Below are 14,873 nucleotides of genomic sequence, written 5' to 3'. Positions count from 1 at the left end.
TCTCATGGTTAAACAGGTGTTGGTGAATGGTGGGGCCTTCTACATCTTACAAGACTTGGCGGTTGTTGTCCACCCAAAAAAACCTTCTCAAATATTTGTCATGTAGGAGGTCCAAAGAAGAACTTGACACATCAGGGGAGTTTCTAAGGAAGGTGGCCTCCTTAATTTCCAGAAACACTTTAGGGTGGCATTTGTTTTGGTGGGTCACAGCCCACTTCTCAGTTTATGAGGCTGAAATGTTGTCCAGACTCTGGCAGTGGACCCATTTCTGTGAGGAGGACTTATCGGAAACAGAGGCTGGTAGGTAAGGGGTAATTTCAAAGTCTTCATTTACAATGAGAAATACAACTGTTCACTTAAGCCCAATGGCTGGCACAGTATTTACTGTAAAGAAAGCCACATGGGAAGCCAAACTATAACCAAAAGTTTGCCAATAGAAAAAAAAATAAGTTTGAGTACTCTCAGATGTGGTGGCCATGATGAGTTTGGCCAAGAGCCAGCCCTCTGAATGCCATCACGGGTTCTTAAGACAAAGGTGAAATCACACTTTGTACAGAAGGGCTTCTGTCCCAAATCTAAACCTTTTGGCCTGTCCTGGAGGCAGGCCAAAGTCCTACTTTTCCTCTCTAACCACTTCCCCCACATTTACTGCTTGATCTGGAGGCTTGAGGAGGACCCAGAGATACACCACTCAAGTCCGCCTTCAAGAGAAGCCAGCTGCCCAAGGGCAAGCAGTATGAATAACTGACAGCCTCCATCTGGCCGCTCCTTCAGGATCCTCCTTCAGCATTTGAACCAAAGTAACGCTCTTCGTGGTTGGCCGCTGGCCAATGAGACTGAGCAAGGTGGTAGTACTAGGGCCTGGTCATTTCTGCCAATGCAGGACTTCTCTGAAGGACAGCCTGGGCGCTGAAGCTCCCCCTGGGCTGGCAGAGACCTCATGAGGTCTGCAATGTTGTCTCAGGGCTCCTTGGGCCCCATCTTGCCTTTTCCCATTTTCTTTATAGGTATTACTCCTTGAAAAACCTTTTGTACTCTCTCTCCACTATGGTGTTCCAAGGAGCCCAACCTGCAATAGTGCTCTGAATCAGAGGCCAGAAAATTATGGCCCATGGCCCAATACTGGCCTGTGGCTTGCTTTTGTAAATAAAGTTTTATTGACACAAAGACAAACCTATTGTTTACCTTTGTCTATGGGTGCTTTTGTACTCTAATGGCAGTATCAAGTAGTTGCCACGAAGACCTGCAAAACCTCAAATATTTAATATCTGGGGCCCTTTACAAAACGTTTGCAAACTTTTGCTCTAGATATGACAGTTCTGATGGCAAGCAAAGACTAATGCAATGAAAAAAGAGGGTCTTTTTTCAAGGCCTGGATCCATGAGCCTGAGACACTCATTCTGTGCCTCATTTTATGTGTGTATTTCCCTGGCTCTTGACTGGTCTTGAACAAGACCCTAAAGTACATAAGGGAACTACAAGTCCACAGTTCAGAGCCTAAAAGATATTGGAAGATCAAGGGCAGGATCTCTGTCATCTCATGGTGTCCAGACTGTCTCCCCTCACTGGCCACTGCCTTTGTGATGAAGCTACAACAGCCATCTTACCATGCCCAGTGTGTCTTAAGCTTATAGAGACCTACAAGCTTCTGATCATGACTGAAAACCAGCAGGCAAGGATATGGGGTAATCTGTTACTGTTACCTAGCAAACATCTAATTTTGGAAACTGTACTCTGATTTTCCTCTGGGAAACCACCCTTCTCTTCATAATCAAGTGATCACCCCATCTCTGGATCCAAGGATGGGCATGTAACCTTAGTCTGGCCAATCTGAGTGTTCCACTCCTCTGGGAACCAAAATTAGATTGCAAGCGGCCACATAACCCAAACTGTCTTTGACTAGAGGTATTAGGAGAAATCGTTTCTCCACTACCATTGCTGAAAGACTGATATGTAAACCTGGTGTTTCCAGAAGTCCTCTTGCCATTACACAAGGAAAGCTTATCTGTGAATGATGCCAACACCCAGGAAAGTAGAGACAAGGCTGAGGGAGACACATTCCCATGGACTTCATTTCAGTATCTGGATCCAGTCATGTCCAAAGCTAGATCCAGTGCCAGACTCTTCAATTACACAAGCCAACAGTTTCTCCATTTTGCCTAAACAAATTTGAGTGGGATTTTCTATCACTTACCATTGCAAAGACCCAACTTATCTTAGGACAACATCCAACCAAAGCCTATGACACACTGGATATTCCAGAGGAGAGACGGGAACTCCTTGAGAGGAAAAAGGTATTAAAAGGATGCAAAGAAGAGATGACTGGACTTGCCTCTCTACATCCCCAGAAGGCTGCACAGGTGTCCTGGCTGCAGAGACTCAGACCTCGGTGATGGATGATATCTTTATCCCAAAGCCCTCGTCTGTGATTGTGGTGCCCTGAGCAGGTAGTTTTCCAGTTGCAGTGAAGCAAGTCCTTCAAGAAGCAGTCTTAAAGTTATTTCCAAATCCTCAAAGCTGGGTAACCAGGGGGATTTTATTAGACATATTTATTCTATAATCCAGCATCTCACAAGACATCTAGAAGCTTCTTTTAAGCTGCCTCTCCTGCCTCCCAGGCACACTTCTCGTGTTGCTTCTCAGACACTAAAAATGAAATGAAAAAGCCCCTGTTGTGCAGGACGAAACAGGCTTAGCTGAAAGGCTCCGGCTTGCATGCCCGTCAGCTGGTGGACATGCTTACCTTCCACCCCCTTCCTGTCTGCATCCTAAGTCCCCTTGCCGCTTGGCCCCTTCATCTGCCATGGCCAAACCGACTTTAGAGCTGCAAGGCTGAGGCAATGGTGGAAATGCAACACCAAACTACCCTATTTATATTTTCATTTCTACTAGACCTTGGTAATTATTCCTTATTGAACTGAAGCTTAAATGGCTAAAGACTGATTGTAATAGAACATTTAATTGTTTGCTTGTCTAACTCTCTCAGCCCTAATTAAATATTGTTTTTCATTGAGCAACTTACATGGTGATGTTTTTTTCCTGTCACTGAAGAGAGCAAGGGGGCCGAGGCAGAATTCAGATGAGTCCGAGCTCACTTGGTGTTCTCATCTTACTCATTTTTCATCCAACAGTGGGGAACAGAGCCCTCTGGAGGGAGAAGCACAGAGTTCTAGGGAACAGCTTTCGGAAATGACCTCATGCAGGTCCTCGGAGAGAAAGAGGTTAGAAGATGAGCCATGAGATCCCACGCTACCTTGCGGGATTCCTACAGGAGGTGCGTGTCTTGGGTGTTCAATGCTGTCATTGGAGCCATCACTGTCACCTTTCTTCACAACCCCCTTCTCACCTCTGTGCTATCACCCAGGTCCACACCACCATCACCTGCCACCAGATTGTTACAGAAGCCTCTGGACTGGCCTCCTGTGTTTATTCAGCTTCACAACAGCGTGTTTGCCACAGAGCAGCTGGAGTCCTCCCATGTCCCTCCCCATCTGAGGGTCCTCCAGTGGCTGCAGCCCACACAGAAGAAAGCCACAGTTTTGACAATGGCCTTCAGCCTGCTATTCCCTCTGGCCTCACCTCCTATTGCCCATCCCTTTGCTCCTTCAGCTCCAGCACCACTGACCTCCCTGCTGTCTCCTCAGATACTCTTCACAGGCTTCCCTTCAGGTCTTTGCACTTGCCATTCCCTCTGACTGGAATATGTCTCTCCTGGAAAGTTCCAGCCTTCAATCCTTCACACCTTTATCCGAATGTCATCTCTCAGTGTGGCCTCTGCCCCTATCCTCCACCTCTGTTTTATTTTTCCCCATAGATTTTACTACTGATGTATACTATAATTCACCTACTTTTTTCTTTATTGTTTATCCACCCTACTAGAATGTTAGCTTTAGGAGGGTAAGGATTTTCCTGTTGGTTTCACTGCAAATAAAACTTTTGCAAATAAAACTTTTTGAGTGACTAGAGTAAACGAATAAATGCAAACATGCATAAGTGAGTGAATAGTCTATCATTCATTTCTGGCCATGAATCCCAATGGCCAGGGACTATTCTAGGCCAGATGCATGGAGGTATCTGCACTTTGCATTCTAGGATTCTGGGCATTAAAGAAATCTTCCCATGGGTGATGAAAATGCTAAGGACGGAGTGAGGTCCAGAGCTCAGAATGAGCTCCAGTCCTCCACCCATAAGTGCCGATTAAAGCCTAGGGCAACATGGTGAAAGAGGAGGCGATGTGAACCTGAGTTCAAAAAGGCCTTGGCTCATAGCATGAGAAGGGGTAAGATGACTTAAGGATATTCCCTGGAGGCATCAGACAAGGACAGTTCGGTGAGTGGAGAAGGCATTACAGTGAACACCCATCAAGTCTGGGGAATTCTGGGAGACTGGGGATGATTTTATCTGTCAATCCAGGAAAAATTTCCAAAAAGGAAGCAGGAAGGTAAGTAAGATAGCTGGGATCACCCCCTTTGTACAGGACTGATTCACAGAATCATAAAGCCATGGTCGTATGGCCCATCTCCAGGACTAAAATGATGGAGACACATCGGTCTCCAAAGGCTGATGGAGAAGATGGTTCCACTTTATCCACTCTTCACCAAGTCTGGGTTCCAAACTTCTTAAAGAAGGGTAGTATTTTTCCATGAGACTTCAACATTTCAGAACCTCATTCAGTTCAACCTAACATTTATTTATTCATCAAGTTTTCAAGGTACGCACATTTTACATTTTGACAGTTGTGTCGATCCGCCCACCAGAAATCTTGTAGCAATTTACACTGTCCTTTGTTCATGCCTTACATTGAATATCTGTTTATGTTTCTACCTGCTTTGAGGGAAATCACACTTCTCAGAGATTTGTCTATTTGATTTATCCTTTCAAAGTTCTGGTCCTTGATTTGATTAATCAATTCCACTGACTTTTTTTTTTGCTTTGTGATTAATGTAGGCTCTTACCTTTATTAATTTCTTCCTCTTGCTTTTATTTTGCTGTTCATCTTCTAGCTTTTTATTTTGAATTCTTAATCCAATTATTCTCAATCTTCAATGTTTAAGCATATTTATTTTAGTAATCACAGCTTTGGATTATGGATTTTACTAAGAATAACTTTAGTCACACCCCCATATGTATTTTTATACAGTGTTGTCATCATCTTAAATGTGTAGCCTATTTTTTCAGTTATCAATTTCCACTTTGACAGAAGGGCTATTTTTTATTTTGTTTAATTTCCAGATGGCTACCATTTATCTTAATTTAGGCATAGTCTTTCTATTAATGTGATCAGGAAATACAGATTGTAAAATTTTAATTTGGGGATTTGTTGTGGATTTCTTTGCCTGGGTATATACATTGTATCAGTAAGGATGGGTTAGGTTTAGCAGTAGTAACAACCAAAAATTCCCAGTGGCTTAAATAACATGGGTAACCTGGGTGTTCTTCTCGTCATTCAAGGACCTGAGCTGATAGAAGCTCCATTTTGACACATGCTTCCATGATCACAGGGGCAGAGAAAAGAGGGCCTGGCTCTTAAAGCCACTTCTGTGTCCATTTCATTGGCTGAAGAATGTTCAGATACCCGAATTCAACAGAGCATGGACATCTTATCCTCTCAACGGAAGAGGGCTGAATATTTGTGAATAAATATTCTACTATATGCATTTGACAGATATTTATCTATGGAGATAACTCCTACTATATACCAAAAATTGTTAAAGACATTGGGATTCCAGTAGATATTGTTGGTTGGTGTCCTGCTTCTTAGTGTCATTGCTGACCCTCCTTTTCCCATCCACTTTCCAACCAGAGGTGGCCATGTGACCCAGAGGTAAGTGGAAGTTGGCGGGGGTCTCAGGAAAGATTTTTTTTTCTTTTTTTCAGCTTTTACTTTTCTGATGTTGGTCTTGTCCTGTCTTCCTCCTTCTTCCTCTCTTGACTGCTAATGTTGAGATAGACCAAGAGAACCCCAGAAATATTTGCTTTGACATTGTTGAACATCTGAACCAGTATCAGCAGCTGCCTCCTTTCAGATTTCTCATACGAAGAAAAAGGGAGCTTCGTGTTTGTAGAAGCCACTGTGGTTGGGTTTCTTGTTACTTGCATCTGAAAGCATTTCTGAGTCATAAAGTATTCAGTATGTAAACAAAATAGATGATTCTCATCCTCAGTTCTGGTGTTTTTTCTGTTGTGAGTAATAGAAAAGAAATAATGTTGGTCTCTGCCCCCAGTTCCTGCACAGAACTCCCCAAACCCTTGTAATTTCCTAAGTGATCAGATCACTAAGAACTCCTTTTGTTCTAATATTTGATATTTGATTCCAGTTCCTGGCAGAGTTCCTAAATGCCTCCGAATTTCCTAGGAGATAGTAGTGTCTTTCATTCTAATGAGAAAACTCTGGGTGGGCTCCTGGGTGGCCTCTTGACGGGAGCTGGTCACCAAAAAGACCAAGCTATGATTAGATGATTAGAAGCTTGTAATTTCAGCCCCACCACTCCTCCCCTCCTTATTCTCCACAGAGGGGAGTCGGGTGGAAATGGAGTAAGTAACTTATCCTGCTGACATGATGAAGCCTCCATAAAAATCCAATGGTGTGGAGTCTGCAGAACCTCCATGTTGGTGGTGAACACAACCACATGCCAAGAGGGTACAGTACCCCAACTCCACAGGGACAGAGCTCCTGTGCTCCGGACCCACCTAGACCTTACTCTATGTACGTCTTCATCTCTTAACATGTTATCCTGGTAAATGTAAATAAGTATTTCTCTTAGTTCTGTGAGCTGTTCTAGCAAATACTTGAATTCAAAGTGGGGGCTAAGGGTGGTTATGGGAACCTCTGATTTGTAGCCAGCAGAAGTTGTGGGTAACCTGGGACCTACCACTTATGAATGGCATCCATAGTGGGGTGGGCAGTCTTGTGGGATTGGACCCTTAACATATGGGTTCTGAGCTACTCCAGTTAGTGTCAAAATTGAATTGAATTGAATTGTAGGATACCCGGCTGGTGTCATAGAGATTGCCTTGTGTGGGGGAAAAAAAACACACAAATGGCATCAGAAGTGTTGTGAGTATGATAGTTGTGTGAGAGTAAAGGAGAAAGACAAAAGAGGAGTGAGTTTTTTCTACTTATTCTGTGGACATCTGAAAAAAATGTTAAATTTGTATTCTAAATATGTAAAAGAGTTTATATGGTCCCAGATAATCATTGATCTTTAAAAATATGAAATAAGACTGTCAAAATGTTGATCATTGTTCCACAAAGAATGTTTTCCCAATAAAGCATTTTTCTCAATTATAATAGCCTTAGCAACCACACTAACAATTGCTTAGCCAACTCTAATCTTCACTGATATCAGTGATTCACCACTGCTATTCTTATAAAAAGTATTAATTGAAACTATAATCACTCACCATAGAATTCACCAATTTTAAATGGACGTGGTTTTTAGTATATTCAAAGCTGTGCAACCATCGCCACAACAAGACACTCTCTACCCCTTAGAAGTACTCCCTATTTCATCCACACTCCCCCCACCCCTCTTACCCCTCCTCCATCTCACTTCTGCCCACAGCCTTAGGCAACGACTAATCTGTTTTCTACTTCTGTGAATTTGCCTATTTTGGACATGTCATATAAATGGGACGATACATAAAGTGGCTTTTTAAGTTCAGCTTCTTCCACTTAGCATGTTTTCACAGCTCATCCATGTTGTAGCACATATCAGTACTTCACTTCTTTTCGTTCCTGATTATTCCATTGTACGACTATACTACATTTTTTCATCCACTCATTGGAAGATGGACATTTCACTTATTTCCTTTTTTTATATTATGAAAAATGCTGTTATGAATATTCATGTGCAGGTTTTTGAACACTTGTTTTTGTGTTTGTTTTTTTAATATTTTTGTGAGTGGAATTACTGGATTAACTTTTTGAGGGACTTCCGAGCTGTTTTCCAAAGTGGTGGCACCAAGTTAACTTTGATTCTTTGTGAGTCGAATTACTGGATTAATTTTTTGAGGAACATCCAAGCTGTTTTCCAAAGTGGTTGCACCATTTTACATTCCTGCCAACAGTGTATGAGAGTTCCAACTCTCCTATCCTCTCCAACCCTCGTTATCATCCATCCTTTTTATTTTAGCCATTCTTGTGTGTGGGAAGTGGCATCTCATTGTGGGTTTGATTTCCCTGAGAACTAATGATGTTCACATCTTTTCCATGTTTATTAGACACGTGTATATCTTCTTTGGGAACTATTAGGATTTTTTGGCCCATTCTTTGAGTTTTCTTTGTATCTTGGGATAGTAAGAGTTCTTTATCTATATTAGTACAAGTTCCTTATCAGAAATATGATTTGCAAAATTTATATCTCCCATTCTATGGCTGTCTTTTCACTTTTCTTTTTTTTTAATATTTTATTTGACAGAGAGAGAGATCATAAGTAGGCAGAGAGGCAGGCAGAGAGAGAGGGGGAAGCAGGCTCCCTGCCGAGCAGAGAGCCCGATGTGGGGCTTGATCCCAGGACCCTGAGATCATGACCTGGGCCAAAGGCAGAGAGGCTCAACCCACTGAGCCACACAGGCACCCCTGTCTTTTCACTTTTCAATGATGTCCTTTAAACCATAAGAATTTTAAATTTTGATGTCAATTACCTATTTTTTTTCCTTCTGTTTGTGTTTTTGGTGCCAAGGCCACAAAGATTTAGATCTAAGTTTTCTTCTAAGAATCTAACGGTTTTGGTACTTAACATTTAGGGCTTGGATCCATTGTGAGTTAATTTTTGTGCATGGTATGAAGCAGAAATTCAACTTCATTCTTTTGCATGCAAGATCCAGTTATCCCTGCATTTGTTGAAAAGGCTATACTTTCTCCCACTAGGTTGTCTTAATGCCTTTGTTGAAAATTAATTGACTGCAAATATGAGGGTCTATTTCTACATTTTCAGTTCTATTCCATTGATCCCTATGTCTATCCTTATGCCAATACCACACTGTCTTGATTATTATAGCTTTCTTTTTTTTTTTTTTAAAGATTTTATTTGTTTATTTGACAGAGATTACAAGTAGGCAGGGAGGTAGGTGCGGTTGGGGTGGGGAGCAGACCCCCAACTGAGCAGAGAGCCCGATGTGGGGCTCAATCCTAGGACCCTGGGATCATGACCTGAGCTGAAGGCAGAGGCTTTAACCCACTGAGCCACCCAGGCACCCCTTATTGTAGCTTTCTAATAAGTTTTGAAATCAGGAAGTGTGAGTCCTCCAACTTTGTCCTTCTCTTTCAAAATTTCTTTTTGTTTATTCTGGGTTCCATAAATTTCCATATGATTTTGAACATCAACCTGTCAATTTCTACAAAGAAGCCAGCTGAGGTTTGGATAAAGATTTCATTGAATCTGTAGGTCAATTTTGGGAGTACTGCCAATCTTAACAATATTATCTTCCAATGTATGAGCCTGTTTACTTAAATCTTGTTTAATTTCTTTCAATAATGTTTTGTAGTTGTAGTGTACAAGTTCTGGTTCTCTCTTGTTAAGTGTATTACTGAGTATTTTATTTTTTGATGCCCTTGGAAATACAATTGTTTTAACTTTCAGTTTGTTCATTACTGGTGTATAGAAATACAATTGATGTTCGTATATTGATCTTGTATGCTGCAACCTCACTGAACTCATTTATTAGTCCTAATCATTTTTAGTGGCTTTTTATGATTTCTACATACAAGACCGTGTCATCTGCACTTAGAGGTAATTTGACTTCTTCCTTCTGATTCGGATGCCTTTTATTCCATTTTCTAACTAACTGCCCTGGCTACAACCTCCAGTACAGTGTTGAATAGGAGTGGTGAGAGAAGACATCCTTCTTGTTCCTGAACTTAGGGAGAAAACATTGAGGCTTTCACCACTAAATATGAGGACAGCTGTGGAATTTTCATAATGTCCTTTATCAGGGAGGAAGTTCCCTACTATTTCTAGTTTGTTGAGTATTTTTATAATGCAGGGATATTAGTGTCAAATACCTTTCTGCATCTATTGAAATGATCATGTGCTTTTGCCTTTATTCTATTCACATGGGACATTAAATTAATTGACTTTGAAATATGAAACCAATCTTGCATTGCTGGGATAAATCCTGCTTGGTCCTGGTGTGTAATCCCTTTTATATATTGTTGGATTTGGTTTAGTAGTTTTTGTTGAGGATTTTTATATCCATAGTTATGAGATACTAGACTCTGGTTTTCTTTACTTGTGATGTCTTTAACTTGTTTGACTATCAGGGTAATACTAGCCTCATAGAATGAATTGCAAAGTGTTCCCTCCTCCTCTGTTTTTGGAAGGGTCTGGTATTAATTCTTCTTTAAATGTTTGGTAGAAGGAAAAAAAAAAACTGTGTGGTAGAATTCACCAATGACATCTCGGCCTGGGCTTTTCTTCGTGGGTAGTTTTTTGGTTTCATTTTACTAACTCAATCTCTACTTGTTCAGTGTCCATTCAAACGTTTTACTGCTTCTTAGCTGCTTTCTGTCTTTCTAGGAACTTGTCCATTTTGTTTAAGCTAATTGCTGGGCCACGGTGTTCACAGTATTATTCCCTTATAATCCTTTTTATTTCTATAAGGTCGGTAGTAATATTGTCAGAAGGAAATTGTCACTGTTTCTCTTCTCAAACCTCTACTACTAGTCTCAGTACTTCACATCTAACACCCAAGTGTGTAAGGGTTTTCCCCACACCAAGCAATTCTCCAGTTCTTTGCAGATGCCAACCGAATGCCCTATGACTTCACAGCTCTTAAACTGTCTGCCTGGGGTTAGTGCAGATTGCAGAGTAAAGGCTGCCCCTACCCCTCCACTTCAGACAGCAGCTGCAAGTCCATGTTGTTACCTGTTCTTCTGGCCAACTGGCTATAAACCAGAGGTTCCCACAACCTCTTCCTAAGGTCTGACAGTTCGCTGGAATGGTTCACAGAACTCTGTCAACAGTTTACTTACTAGATTACCAATCTATTACAAAAGGGTACAACTCAGCAACAGCCAATGGCACAGATGGGTAGAGCAAGTTGTGTGGGAAAGGGTGAGGAGCTTCCCTGGCCTCCTAGCACCTCTGTCTTCACCAACCTACAAGCTCTCCAAACCCTGTACTTTAAGGATTTTTATGGAGGCTTCTTCGCGAAGGCAGGAGTGATTAAATCACTGACCATTGGTGATTCACTCAACCTCTAGCCCCTCTCGCCTCTCTGAAAGTTGGGAGGTGAGTCTGAAATTTCTAACCCTCTAAAGCACAAAGGCGGTTCCCCTGGCAACCAGCACCCACTCCCTCCTTAGGGGCTTTCCCAAAGTGACCTCAATACACATCAATAACAAACTCAGGTGGGGTTGAAGGGGCTTCTTATGAATAACAGAAAACACTCCGCTCACATTTATGGTTCCTCTCAGGAAATTGCAAAGGTTTTTGGAGGTCTGTGCCAAGAACCAGGATGAAGACCTAATACCTGTTTCTTACCAATCACAATATTACAAATGTTCTTTTCATTCTTGATTTTAGTAAGTTGAGCCTTTTTTTTTTTTTTTTTATCAGTCTGGCTAAAGATTTGCCCATTTTGATGACTCACTCAAAATACCAACTTTTGGTTTTGTTGACTTTATGATTTTTCTAGTCTCTATTTTACTAATTTCTGCTGTAATCTTTATTATTTCCTTCAGCATGCCTTAGGTTTAAATTGTTCTTGTCTTCCCCTAGCTAATTTTCTTATCTTCTTTTTATACTTAGAATTTATAAAAATCCACAAAACATCTCCAAGTGCAGAACTTTTTTTTCCCTCAATTAATCCTAAAAGCATAAATCAGAAGGCCCTTTTGACATAAAAATTTAAGTATTCAGGTCAAGCAAATTTTCTTTTCTTTGATTATTTCTTCCCCTCCATCGACTTCATTATGTATTTTTGGAACTCCTTTTACATAAGTGTTGAATAATTTGATCTAGTTTCATATCTTGTCTTTTATGATTTTTGTCTTTTTTAAACAAATTTTAAAGGCATTTCTTGATAAAGGCTTTTAATTTATCCATTTGATTATGCTATCCCATGTTTGAAACCATTCTTTGTATCTCCAAAATTCCTTTTGCTTCTCTGAGGATACCTTTCCATAGGACCCTGCGTGTGCTTCCGTCATTGCCTTGCCCCTCTAAATCTCGTGGCAGCAGCGCGGATTCATGGTGTGCCCCTTGTTCCGAGTCTTTAGGGTGCTTCTTCTCTTTCACTTTGGTGAAGTCCTTCGCATGTCCAGAGAATTCCCTCAGAAATAGGTGAAGATAGTTCAATGCCAGTAGCTGAGAGTGAGCTTCATTAATGACTCCTCATGTTGATGGGTTGTGAGAACAAAAGGAGAAGGAAATTCTACTTTGTCTGATCATTACATTGTTTGTCTAACTGACCTCAGTTGCAGAAAGTTGAGGTAAACATACCCCCTTGGTTTATGGCATATTATTATATTCAGTCTGTGAAAAGCCTGCTTTCATAAAATAATTGAAAGTTCTTTCTCTTATTCATGCATGTATTGAGTTATTCTCCTTGCCCCCTTGATAACCGCCCCCCCCAAGGGGCTACCTGGCAGGTACTGATCACACACAATAGTGTCCCCCCTCTCCCCTTACAGGCCGTGAATGAGGGCTCCAAGGCATCGCTGTAGAACCCCCGCTCCTTAGAGAGCAGGACTTGTACCTTGCATTCTTTTGTACTCACTGGTCCTCTCCCCTACCCTTTCACTATAGCATCTGTACATTCCACAGACGCTGTAGGGTTTAGGGAGGTTGGGGGTGGGAGTCCTTCCATCACTTTTTTGGCAATATCTTCTCAAGGTCACAGGTTTTAGGAGGCCCTCCTTCTCCCACACTGAGCTCTCCACAGAAGCCTTCTGAGGGATGCTACTTTTGTTTGTAGGCATGGCCTTGGAGTTTTCTCTTTGGTTTAAGCAAGGACACTTTGGTAACATACTGGAAGAGAGAAAGAGTCAGACGCATAGCTTTAAATTGTTATCTGGTCTGTAAAAATGCTTTTCTTCAGCTTGTTTCTTCACTATCTCATCAGAGGGAACAATCTAAAATCATAAAAACCAAAATCACACTAGAGTTCTCCTCATTTCCAGGGGAATAAACCACTGATGGCTAATATTGCTCTTATTTTTCTGATAGGCGTGAGCAAAGTAGAAAAACGCAAACGTTTCTCTGTGAATAATGTGGGCCATGTGAAGTTATTCTGTTCATATTTTCTTTCCATTCGACTATAAGCCACATGAAGGCAAAGAGCATGTTGGTTTTTGCTCAACACTCTTCCCCCAGCATCTGGCATACTATGGCTGACACACAGGAGACATTCAATAAATAGATGTTGAGTGAATGAGCCAAACTTCAACAAAATGCTAGGTCGCCAAATGGAATCTACAGAAAAATGAAGGGCTCCATCTGGACTATGTTTTGATCTGAGAAAGAGGCACAGAGTCTGACTACCGATCATTGCTTCCTAATGGCAGGGGGACAAGGGCGTCAAGGAATGACATCCCCCTGCTCTGGCAGGATGTGGACAACAGACCAAGAACCTGAGCCAGCTGAGAGCAAACCTGAAGGTGAAACAGGAGCCAAAGGGGGTATAAAAATCACAGTTGTGATAAATGCTGTAAACTTGGGAAGCTTTTGGTGGTGGTATGGGAGGAGATGGACCTGATCACAGAGTCAGGAAGACTTCTCTGGTACCTGAGAAGAGAGTAACACCCATCACTCGATCACCTAGGTGGCGAAGGGACGGGGAAATCCTCCTTCTCCCCCTCCTCTTCCTACTCTTCCCTGTCTTATTCCTAGAATTCTCGAGTGTGCCAACGTTGGTGCCAAAGGAATCACGTATTAGTTAGAGTGCAGGCTGTCCTGTTGAAACAAAGACTTAACAATGTGGTGACTTCGGTAAAATAACAGGCTCTTCTTTTTTCTTTCACCATAGTCCAGAGCTGCGGGGCTGCCCTGCCCTCCCTGGAAGGTGGCTTCGCTTCTGCTTGCAGGGGCCACCACAGCCCAGCCAGCAGGAAGAGGAACGAGAGAAAGTGGAGGTCAACCTTCTTCCTTTACAGAGATGTGACCCACCAGTGGCATGCACCCATTCCCCTTACACCCTCCTGGCCAGAGGACCACCCCACCCGCAGGGGGGATCGGAAATGCAGCTGCTGGCGGGGGCGCGATGAACGGAAAATGGAGGACAATTGTCACTTTGTACTGCAGAGGACGAAATCACTGACCCCTGGACACAAACTCACTTCTCAACACCTCTAAACACTTGCCTAACTGTTGGCCGAAGTTCCTGTTTCGAGGGCTAGAGCAGGAAACCCCGCCAGCCTCAAACCATAGTGGATGATCTACCCCAGAGTTCTTCCAACCTCCAGACATGTTAGACCCACCTTCGCAATTGTTGCCATTATCGATCTCCCAGGTCCTATACAAAATCATGCCGCAGCCCTTATACCAGAGGCACACACGCCTCCTGACCTTGTTATCGTCTGTCCTGCACCCGTCCGGCAGGTTCTCTGGACTCACTCTTCACCACCTGTAGAATTAACATGGAGGGAACCATAAAAACACACTGCTACCTGGGCTTCACCTTAGGCCAACTAGAATCTCTAGGTGAGGGTTCTAGATGTCAGGAATTTTTTTTTTTTTTAACTCTCTGGGGGATTCTAATGTGCAATGAGGAAAGTGATCCAGTGCCTGAAGATTACTACTAAATTTCCACAGAGGGCAGGAAAACTGTGTTCCTTTCTCCTTCATAAGAGGAGAGTGCCTTGCTCAGCCCTGGCTTGGGTCAGAATGGTTCATCTCAGAAAGCTAACAAAGCTAACATCACATTTATGC

Source organism: Enhydra lutris, unplaced genomic scaffold, assembly GCF_002288905.1.
Source record: "Enhydra lutris kenyoni isolate GAN:26980312 unplaced genomic scaffold, ASM228890v2 scaffoldscaffold90, whole genome shotgun sequence".
In the NCBI taxonomy this organism is placed as follows: domain Eukaryota; kingdom Metazoa; phylum Chordata; class Mammalia; order Carnivora; family Mustelidae; genus Enhydra; species Enhydra lutris.
This window is presented reverse-complemented; position numbering follows the sequence as displayed.